At 34.8% G+C, this 12,155-nt stretch overlaps 1 protein-coding gene and 1 long non-coding RNA gene across 3 annotated transcripts in view; one reads left to right on the top strand and one right to left on the bottom strand.

Moving 5' to 3' along the window:
* Positions 1-12,155, bottom strand: part of NEGR1 (neuronal growth regulator 1) — an 885,521-nt gene that overhangs the window by 69,548 nt on the left and 803,818 nt on the right.
* LOC144332850 (uncharacterized) overlaps positions 1-12,155 on the top strand; it is a 123,267-nt gene that overhangs the window by 108,530 nt on the left and 2,582 nt on the right. For both annotated transcript variants that reach the window (XR_013401041.1, XR_013401040.1), the window contains one exon: positions 11,214-11,264. This is a non-coding gene — a long non-coding RNA (uncharacterized LOC144332850). The remainder of the gene's footprint in view (positions 1-11,213; positions 11,265-12,155) is intronic.

Below are 12,155 nucleotides of genomic sequence, written 5' to 3'. Positions count from 1 at the left end.
GTCTTTTTTATGGAGGCTATCCAGGGAAAATGAATGACCCTCAGTGTACTTCCTTATAACCACGCCAATGACCTTCAACAGACCTCTATGCAGTATAAAAATAGTATTTACTACAGACAGGGAGTCTTTATTGAGAACATATATTTTGTAGGATATATTTGTTGTAACTAGATTTCTTATTGTCAATGAGCCTGGATGTACGGGGCATGGCTTTCTGGAGAATGGGGAGCAGTGGGTGGTAGTCATCAAAATATTCTCCTATCCCTGTAATTATCAGAGTATAAAACAAAAGAGCTCCAAATTCCTAATGGCTTCCTTTGTGACTAGTGTGCAAATATTGCTTAATACTATTCTGTGCATCAGAAATGAAAACACATCCCAAAGTAAGAAAAAAAATTTTTGGAAGCTGCATTTGGTCTTTAGTTCCTGTTGGAAATAAATGTCTTGCCTGAGCCTGCTGCTTGCCTATACCTTTTGAATCATTAATAAAGTTTGGCACTGGGTAAGATCTATAACATGCAGAAGTGCTCTTTGACAGTTCAACCCGTTGGGTTAACACAACTATCATTCAAAAATCCTGGACAAATTTCCAGGCATACCTAGGGTAAGAAAGTTTGTCACCCACAGACTTGCACCGAAAGAAACTAAAAATACTTATTAACAGAAAGAAAAGTTAACCCAGAGGGAAGGTGAAAGAAACAATAGGGAACACAGAAAGTGGTTTATTTTTGTAAAGTTAATTAACTGTGGAGTAAATAAAGAAAACAGGAAAATGTGTGTGTGTGCATGTGTGTGTGTGTGTGTGATTAAAATGGCAAAATAAAAATTTAAAACAGCATGAGGGAGACTGTGTCTATATGTGACAATGAGAGAGGAAGTTGCTTAGGGCCAGGTGGAGTAGCTTATGCCTGTAATCCCAGCACTGTTGGGAGGTCGAGGTGGATGGATCAGTTGAGGTCAGGAGTTCAAGACCAGGCTGGCCAACATGGCAAAACCCCATCTCTACTAAAAATACACACACACTCACACACAGACACACACACACACACGTTAGCCAGGTGTGGTGGCAGGTGCCTATAATGCCAGCTACCTGGAAGTCTGAGACAGGAAAATTGCTTGAACATGACAGGCAGAGGTTGCAGTGAGCCAAAGTGTACCATTGCACTCAAGCCTGGGTGGCAGAGTGAGACCCTATCTCAAACAAACAAACGAACAAACAAAACAAACAAAAACAAAAACAAAAACAAAAAACAGAATAAATAAACCATACTAGGTTATCCGTCTTGCTTGGGAAGAGGTTACTGAATATTTACTTACACTTATTTAAGCTTTGTTAGAAAAATTTGTAGTTAACATTGCATGCTCAAATGTTAGAGAAACCACTAAAAGAACAGAAATATGAAATCTATAGCTTCCACATTAACAGAGAAAATATTCGAAATAAAAAGTTAGAAATTCAACAAAGGTCAGGTAAGAAACAGAAAAGAACATGTAAAATTTAAAAACACAGCATCTATCTTAAAATACGTATTCACTATGGGTACATATAAATATGGTTAGAAAAAATACAACCTAAATTCAGGATGGGGTGGTGTAGGAGACTAGGATAACGGGGACTTCAACGTTACCAGAAAAAGAGATTGGAAGCAAATAATAGCAAACATTAACATTCATTAAGCCTGATTGGTGCAGACATGCATTTTACTATATTATTCACGGACTCCTCTGAATAATTGAATAACACGCTTTTTAAAAAATAAAGTATATTATTTTCCATACATGGCTATTGAGTATTTGAAAAATGTGATTTGAACCCCATTGAATAATAGGCACTTCTTCAAAGAAGTTAACACATATTTGCAAAATTTTCAAAGTTTATGTCACAAAAGATATCTCTTCCAAATAAAAAGGAAATATAAAGAATTAGTTATGTTAATCTGAGATTTTTGTGATAATAAAACATACTTGATATATTTGTATGCTAACAATATGTAACTGTAATTTTTTTCATGTGGGTGCAACAAATGTTATTAATAATATTTTCCCATGTAAACTTTTGGTGAAAATTACAGAAGTTAAAACAACAACAAAAGTTATAGCCACAATTTTAGCATATCTAAGTACAATGTTCATTTAATAATTTTAGAAGTAGCATGAGAGATTTCACACATATTTGCTTAAGCCAGAATAAAACATTCCTGAGAATGTCTTTAAGAAAAAACATTATTCTTTATTGGATTAAGGGACTAATCTCAGCTTAAAATTTAGGTCAATTAACAGCTTATATTCCTTCTTTCTCTCTGGCAAAAATTTATTATCAAACTTATTTAATTTATATTCTAATAATTTAGTGCTACATTTTATTCTCATTTTTTTCTAAAGACTGTATCTTCAGTAATTATTTATTTCATTGATGTTCACTTGTGTAAAACATTTAGGCTTTGATATACAAAACTAACTTAGACTCCTATCATAGTAATATGTGTTTGGTGTTTATAAACTTGATTTATCTTTTGAGAGTTCTGCCCAGAGATTGTGGTAAGATGGTTTTCAGATGTGGGTTTTTTCTTCCTTTTACATTTTTCTTTAAAGATCACTTAAATACTCCTAATATGTGTCAGGTTTTTTTTAAATAAAACTAATCTTATCAATCTTTCCTGACATCAGACCGGTTTATCTAAAGAAAATATGAGTTATCTGATCATATTATAACTAAACAGCAGGAAAGAAAGAAGTTGAAGACCCTACTGAAGCTTTAAAAGATTGTAGAATTATATCTTGACTTGCATCTTTCCTTTCTACCTTCAATTGTCATTTTTGACAACAAAAATTAACATCAATAAAATAAACAATATATGACTATTCATATTTTATCAGGTGTGTAAATAATTTAACCTTTTCCAAACAGAGGTCTGACCTTTGACCTTGGCTTCTGGGAGGTAATCTTGAAGTAATGCGTGGGGTGGGAGCTTTAAGTCATAATAACCATGTGATTTAGGCTGTGGGCTTTGAGTCACAGGGTATCAGCTGGACCTCCTGAGGGTCTGAAAACAGATTAGCCATTTAGGTGGCCAACTGTGTCTACATGATGGAGCCTCAACAAAGGCTGTGGACACTGAGGTTCAGGAGAGCTTCCCTCATCTGGCAATACTTCAAGAATGTTGTTACATACTAATACTGGGACTACATGTCACATATTAATACTGGGACCTCTGTGTAGACAATGGAAGCTCCATGTTTGGAACTTTCCTGGACTCTGCCCATCTTCTTTTGGCTGATTTTAATGTGTACTGTTTAGCTGCAATAAAGCATAACCAGGAGTACAATAGATTTCAATTTCTTTGAGTCCTAGCAAATTGCCAAAACTGAAGATGGTTTTGGGAACCATTCAAAGTTATACCAGGTAAAATAAAAATATTTAAGGCATGCTCATGCATGCAATTATAAGTTTATATTTCTTACCATAGCTTGTCTACAAAGGAAAAGTATTGTTGATTATACATTTAATATGTACATGGAGAATAATATTGTCTACAAATCAATTTTAATTCTAATTACGTATTTTGATGAATATTCCACATATTAAAAAATTGCTTAACCAGTGCAGTTTAAAGTGTTTTTAAAAAGGCAACCTTGCTTAATATTGATAACACAAGGTAACTGGTAGATATTTCAAAGACTACTTTTATATGTGTTTTAGCAGTAATTTTGTTGACTTTCACTGGAAATCCACCTCTACAGCAGAAAATTTGGCAGATGCTTTTGTTCAGCAGGGTTTTTTTGACAACTATGCATGAAAAGCTATTTTTTCACCTTTCACAGGGACTGGTCAAAGGCTGACGTTTGCTTTTGGTGACATTGCGTTAATTGTCTCCCATGAGACTGCTAGGGTGCTGAAGGCAAGTTAACATTTCCTGACTCTCACCTCCTCCTGAGTCCATGATTCCTGCCTTACATTAGTACTGTTTATGCCTGCAGCATGGCTGCCTGCTACCTTCTCTGCTTTGCTGAGACTTCCTCTTTCACCTTTTACTTAGTCATGTCTACTGAATTGATGAGAGAAAGCGTCCAGTTGTTTTAGTTTACTTAGCTGTGGTTGATGTTAGATGGGGAGTGGGGTGCTTTAAAGAAAGAGCGGATTTGTAGAAGGTAAATCTCTTGCTTGAAACTCTGTGGCCCTTTTGTTTGACGCCTTATGTTCACTTAGCAGATTATTGCTGCTTCATTATAGTTGTTTTCTGTGTACATTTTGGCCTTTGATCTCAAATTACTTACAAACAGACTGAGCAGATATCTTAATAGTCAGACAACAATACTTCACTCTTGGATTTTTTTTAAAAAGATACATAAAGCTTAAATCCTGTAGGAATCCAGAGGGAATGAGGAATTAAAAAAACGCTATGATCTTGTACTTTTCTTGTATTACTTTATCAGTGTTTTCTTTCCCAATAAGCCAAAGATTGTCTCTGTTTTTTTCATAGATGAATGTATGTCTTTCTCTCAAGATGTCTTTCTCTTTTGTTCCATTCTACTTTGTTCTGTAGGAAATGACACTCCCTCATACCATTGATTTTGCTATTAAAAGACACAGTTACTGGTGTGTCTGTGCACACTCGTGTGTACAGAATAAAGGTACTAGGACTGTTCTAAAATAGTAAAAGCTAAACATAGTATTCTCTTGATTAAAGTCCTTCAAAATCCCCAATAGCAAGTGCAAAATCTCAGATCCTTGGCATGACATTTAATGCATTTTATGGTCTGGCACTTAGACCCACTTTTCCAGCCTCATAAGAAACAGTTCACAGTCACAATAATTATTTGTGAATACACTGACATGCTCCACTGTCATACAAAACAACATTTTTTGTAGTTGATAGGTTAAAACCTTGAAAAGGATTTTTTCTCTTTTTGCCTTCTTAGTGGCTGTCTCTTTCTCCTTTGCCCACAACATCTTGATATTTTTATTTGGACACTGCACTCTTCTGTTAGTTTGGGTAGGACTGGTTCCCTGCCTGACTTAACACATCAGCATATCCTATTCCTCTGGACATAGTAAATAGTTAATGAACTTATTTAGGTCACAGAATGAAAGCAAGTCCCACAATATCTGTAGGAGAATCTAGAAGCAATACTCTTCCCCTCTTGCTTTCCCCCAATGGTACTGTGTTAGAATGGGAGGACTGTAACTGGGTTATTACTTTGCTACTATGGAGAAGGAATTAGAGTTTTTGTGTGTTAGTAGTGGTGCCTGAGATGAAGCTGATAGTATGACGACAGATAGGGAAAAAAATATGTTTCAGTGGCACATAGAGCGACACTGTATGAGCAGTTGCATCAAACTTCACCTGAATTCAGTGCCTCTGGGTCTATGCAGTTACACAGACAATATATTCCTTTTCTTAGGCATTTTAAGGTTTCATCTGACACTTAAATGTATAGTCATTACAGTCTCACAAACCACTGCTTAAAATTTATGCAATGTGCAATATAAGTATAAAAGTTACTTTATTAATAAATTTTTTTCATATGAATTAGGCAGAAATGAACATTTCACTTTACCATTATAGAAATAGCGTAGATTAACAAACCTCACTGGGCTTTATGAATTTACAAATCTTAACTTATCGCAAGGGCTGATGAGCTGTGCTCAACAGTCAACGCAGCACAAATGTTTTTCACTGTGCTTTTTTTGGTGGCCTGGATTCGTTTCCTACTGACTTATTCTTGTCCACTCCTTGCTTCACCTGCTGCATCTCTCTTACTCACTTATGCACTACAGCAAGACCCTGACAGGGAACTGAAAAAACAAATCAGAAAACCAGCATCCCATTTTAGCTGGTTGGATATAATCCAAATAAATTCACTATCCAGTAGAATCAATCAGTAGAAAAAAGTCATTATAAAAGTATGTCCCACTTGCTTGTTTTCTCTTCCAGACAGGCTAAATATTTAATAGGCATCTAGGTGTTATTTATTCGTTTCTATTAGGTCCTTCTGACACCCAATCCTACATTGTGATGGGCAATTAAGGTAAATATACGCTTAAGGGAGAAAACTTTGCTTCTGGGAAACTGTTTTCACACCAATTCCAGTCCAATTGAGTTATGGCTTAAACATCTCTTGCATAAAATCTTTATTTATAGGTATTAGATATACTTTAAACTATTTGTAGTCTCTCATTCATGAGAAAATCAGAGCTTCTGGTTTGTGGGGAATCTTTTTTTCCCTGCCAATATGCAATTAATATTGTTATCGATTTTGTTATCTACTGTGGTGTTGTTGCCTATTAAAGTTTCTTAGTAGTTCTGTGATTGCTTGCCTGAAATAAATCACAACTACACAATTGTTTAGTGTGCTTTAAGTACTTGTACTTCTTTTATGTGGTTCATATAAATTTTACTTGGTTATGAAATTTTCATGGAGGGCTCACTTGTAAACATTTGAAGGCTTTTGAAACAGTGGAAATTGGATAATTAGTATAGCCCGAAAACAATGAAGTTGATAAATTACATTTTAGCCAACGCACATAATTACAGTGGCCATGTTTCTCTAACTCCTAATAACAATAGTAATAGTAATAGCCAATACCTATTGAATGTTTACTATGTGCCAGGCATTGCTGTATGTTCTTTACTTGGAAAAATTCATTTAAGCCTCAAAACAATCCTTTGGATTTGGCGACATTATTTTCCCAATTTTGGAGATAAAGAAACTAAGGCCATGGAGGTTAAGTAGCTTGCTTAAGGCTTGATGGTAATAAGTAACTAATAAGGAAAATTGCAAGTCCCAACTTCTTACTTTGTTCTGTCCACTACCCTTCCTCCTTTCCTCTTTCTCCTTTTCTCTCTCTCTTCTTTAGATAGCATTTATAATCTTCTAAGATTCTCTATGATTTGCTTCTTAATTGTGTTTATGGTTTGTCCCCTTCTGCTAGAAAGGGAGCTCCATGAGGGCATGAATCTTTGTACTACAAGTTTAGAACAGTGATGGCACACAATAGATAAGCAATTCATATTTACTGAATGAATGAATGAAGTTGTAGTATTAATATTAAAACACATGATGTCTGTTGTCAGAGACCTTACTTCTCTCTATACCACTATGCTGACTTAGAATCCACTGACAGAAAAGTGGAATTGTGCCCCCCAAGAAACAAGAGATATTTACGATAATAACTTATTTTACAAATCTTGGCCACACTAAGAATTATGCTTAATATCTTACATACCTAATCGTTAATTCTCTGAAAGAACCCTGAAAAATAGGAATACTTGTTCCTAGTTTATAATTAATAAAACAGGGGCTCAGGGAGGTGAAATAACTCACCTAAAAATCATATAACTATTAAAGATTGGATACTGAATCTGATCTGCACTTTTCACATCCAAATTGTAGTCTGATTCTATTAAACGTTAGTTCCTTTATTTTATACAATAGCTAATGCTTATTAAAAGATAAACATCTTTATAAATGTTTTGCATGCTTATTTTATATAACAATTTCATTTCATAACTCCATTATTAGGCCTTTACCAGGCAAGGAAATGGATGTATCTCTTGCTTGAGGTCACATAGCTGGTCAATGGGAAAAGCATTCTGGAAAGCTTAGGCCCAGGCCTTTCCATGCTATCCTTTCCTGCCTTCCTCCAGAAGCTCCCCAAAACCTGGCATAGTGGGTGCTCAATCAGTGCTCACCTATTTGAAGGAACTGAAAAAAATATTCTGGTAGGTTTAGCTTCTATGGACAAATACTTTTAAAAACTGTAATCTTTTCTCTCTACTATAGCCATTCTCTTTACACGATGATTTTTCAGCACCTAAATTGTTTAGAGTACTGCAGCCCTTCTGTTGGCTTTGTCCACATGTATTGAGTATATATACATGTGAATCTCTTTCCTTCCTCATATTTTCCCCTTTAAAATGGCAACAATGGTAACATTGAACCATATCTATTGAATATTAAAATAAAACAAACTTCTTGGGTCGATTGGTGTTCTTTGGAGCATGATTTTATATCAATAGTCTAGATATTTCCACCAATTAAGACTTATTGTATATTGATTGTATGTTCTTTCAAAATACAACCACATGGTAAACATTTTTGGTAACAGATGATACAGAATCGTTGGCACTGATTTTCTTATTCTCTCATTTTATTACTTTAGGTATTTTTTGAGATGCTGTTTTTAAAATATGAACTTTTAGTTTAATTACTTACTTCCTCTATTTCTATTGTTTGCCTGGTGCAGAAACGCTTTTTAGTCACTTTTTAGGCTAAAGTTACATTCATGCCTTTGGTTTAAAATTTATTAATTTTCCTTTTGTTTTTTTCTTTTTTATTCTCTGAGCTTTATTTTTCTCACTTTCTCTATACTTCAGTTTTTGAAAACTAGCCTAATTCTGAAGACCCGGAGCCCAATTTCTGTAGCAAATCACAAACCACTGAGCTTTGGGAGTAATGTACCATCTCATTACCAGCACTAGATCTTTTGATATTGATGAAACACTGAAACAAGAGCAATGAAGATTAAACCACTGCTTATTTTTTAAAGCACTGTTAACTCTTCATACTGATACCTATATACACTAAATAGTCAAAGACAGAAACAAAACCCACACCACAAATAGCTATTCATCTTCATTGTTGCCAAAGCAGAACTGTATTAATTTTAAAGAACTAGTTTTGGAAATAGTAACAAAAACGTATTTTGGGCTGAATTGATGAGAAACAACTAGCATGTATAGAATTTTTTTTTAACATGGCAGGAAAAAGAAAATCTACCACAGATAATCTTTCTAAACATAGTAGAACAAACTCTTAGGTGGTGGGAAAGCTTGAAGGAATATGTTTACCTGGCTCACAAAATCTTTTCTGATTAAAAAATACACATACACTTGCCAAGAAAGCAATCACTATTTTAAACAAACCCCAGGATCAAATGATAGGACTAAGATATTTTTTATGTTCTGCTTTTCCATTTTTAATTCTCATTTCTTTAATTTTCCATAAGAATTCATGTCATTAAAGGGTTTTGATATTGTTTACTATGAAATAACAATGTTGTGATATTTATTACTTTTAAAAGCCTCAAAATAGCAAGTCTTCAATCTGCACAAGGCAAATAGAAGTTATTTTTATCAGGGTAATCTCAATGCCTGATTCACATATGTACTTCCCTTAGTTCCTGTGAGCCTAAGTGTTATTAATTCATTAGTATCAAATGTGCATTAATTCGGCAAATAATTGACACCTAACTATATACTGCCTGTGTTAGGTGCTGGGGACAAAGTCATGGATGAAGCACTACTTTGATGAAATTTACATTTTAGTTGAGGAGGGCAAAGACAATTAAAATGCAATAATTATTCTGTATAAGTGAGATAAAGAAATGAATTAATCATTAATCAGGGACAGGAAATTAAGAGTGGTAGGTGGGATGCAGCTGGGAAGTGGATAGTCAGGATAGGGCACACCCACTGGGGACATCTTTGCAAAGACTTGAAGAAGTCAGTGAGACGCCATGTGGATATTTGGAGGAAGTTATGTTGCAGGCAGGGGAACAGCCAGTATATTAAAGGCAACAAGACAGAGTCCACCTGGCATTGCATTTTCTAGGAATAGCACAAAGCCCAGTTTGATTGAAGAAGAGCGGCAAACAGAAAGCGAACTAGAAAATGAAGGCAGAAATGTGATGGTGCGAGACCATGTAGGATTTTGTAGACTGTTTTACTCTAAGTGAAAGGGGGAACATCTGGAGAACTCTGAGGAAAGGAATGACATAATATAAGTTATATTATAAAAGTTAGGAATAGAGTGTATGAGGGCAAGCATAGTAACATGGGGCTCACTTAGGAAATAATGGAATAATTCAGAATAGAGATGTTGGTGTGAGTATTACAGCTTAAGCTACAACGACTGAACTGCACTCCAATGAGGCATTTGTGTGTGTAGGCACGTGTGCATGTATGTGTATGTAGATCTATCCATACAAAGGTATCAAACTTGGAAGTCATATGTGGCTCATAGGTTTTATCTTCAATGCCGACTCTTATGCATTGGTAGTGGCTGCCAGGTGTGCCGTAATGAGAGTCTAATATCATGTTCAGGCTCAGAGGGAAAGAAAGAGTTCCATAATTATGAAGGGCAGCATTGCAGCAGTGATGTCAGGTGTGTTCCATCTCTGTTCAAAGGCAACTGTCAGCAGTTGATTTTAAGTAGCTAAGACTTTCTGACTTTCGGTTTCAAAACACATAAAATAAATGAAAATGCCTAGCATTTAACAGTAATTTCTATAATAGCAGTATCTAAAAAGGTTTTTAAAATGTCATTTTCACTAAGGATTTTTTTTCACCTAGATTCCTATTCCCTAGAAGCAAAGAGTGAAAAACGTATAGATTATTTTCTGTATTCTCTGGAAAATAACTGGTATGCCCTTGAGGAGTATAAATTTGAAAACCATATGGGTTTTTTAGGTAAACTCAACTATTACCATATTCTACTTATTTTACTTAATCTACTATGGATTTTAGGCCTTGATTGAGAACTAGTTTGCAATATCAGCTTTTCATTCTATTACAGCTTTTCAAATAAGCTTTATCTACACCAATTTTCACGGTGATTTTGAACAATCTAAAAGTGACTACATTCAGGCACATGAATAAAATACCAGCTGGATGTTAACCTCTGGTATGATTAGAATACTATTCCCCTTCATGCAAGACTTTTAAAATTTTTTTCATCTCCAGGGTCAACTAATTTTATTTATTGTTATTGCCTGTAACCCTTACATATATAAGAATCTCCGTATACATCTGTATAAAATAAAGCCTTGAAAGTGTTCCTTCAAAATAGTGAACATTTGCATTTAGTTGGCAATACGAATTTATCTTTCTGTATAATGCTTCTACATCTTTAAAAAGGCAATATCATAAATGAGATTATCCCCTTAGAAAACAATCTCAGACTAGAATAAATCAAGATATGGGAAACTTACAAATAGCCTTTAATTTAATGAATATTACCAGAAAGAGTGTGCAACTGAAAAGTTCTAAGACAATAATTTATTGCTGAATTCACAATGTAGGTTTTCCTTTTCAAAATGTATTATCAGCCTCTATCCAATAGTATTAATAGTCTTCCATGCTTTTGTGGCTGAGCAAATTGGTATAAGATCATATAAATCTAAGACTTCCAGTCTAACTCCTTCTTTACAGGGATGAAGAAACTGAGGACCACAGAATGAAGGTGATACCTGCAAAATCACAGTGAGTAAAATGCAAATACAAGAAAGTACTTCCAACTCACTGAGAGCTCTTTGTGATACTACACTGATTTGGTTCAAATTTTTCCAAATTTGAATAGAACATAATAAACCCCTAATATTTGGAGATGATAATTTGGGTATTGTTTTGGCTAATAAAAATATCTACAGAGTGTTTTCTAACTGCAGACACAAAAGTTACTAAACAAATAATTGTTCCCAAGCTTGAGGGTATTCCCATGAGATAATTGACCTTGATAATTTTAGCCTTTGCTTAGTTTAGATAATTGTGTGTGTGAGGAGGTGAAGAAAGGAAGAAACGCAAATTCACCCTATTTCTTATGCTCATCTTTGGCCATATTGTTTATATCATAAAACCTCGTGGGTTTTCTTTAACTTTTCAAAAATAGACTTTACTGTTTAGAAAAGCGTTAGATTCCCAACAAAATTGAATGACGGACACAGAATTTCCCATTTACCCCTTTATCCCCTATGCATAGCATCCCCCATTATCAACGTCCCCACCAGAGTGGTACATTTGTTACAACCTATGAATCTGCACTGACACATCATTGTCTCCCAGAGTCTACAGTTTACATTAGGGTTCGCTCTTGGTATTGTACACTCTCTGGGTTTGGACAAGTGCTTAATAGTAAGTTTCTACCATTATAGCATCATCCAGAGTATTTTCATTGTCTCCAAATTCTCTGTGCTCTGACTATTCATCTCTCCCTTTCCCCAACCCTTGGTAAACACTGACCTTTTTGCTGTCTCCATAGTTATGACTTTTCTAGAATGACATATAGGAATTAGATAGTAGGTAGCCTTTTCAGAGTGTCTTCTTTCACTTAATAATGTGCAATTAACCATCCTGTATGTCTTTTCAGGGCTTGAT

This window comes from Macaca mulatta, chromosome 1 (genome assembly GCF_049350105.2).
Source record: "Macaca mulatta isolate MMU2019108-1 chromosome 1, T2T-MMU8v2.0, whole genome shotgun sequence".
In the NCBI taxonomy this organism is placed as follows: Eukaryota; Metazoa; Chordata; class Mammalia; order Primates; family Cercopithecidae; genus Macaca; species Macaca mulatta.
This window is presented reverse-complemented; position numbering and strand designations above follow the sequence as displayed.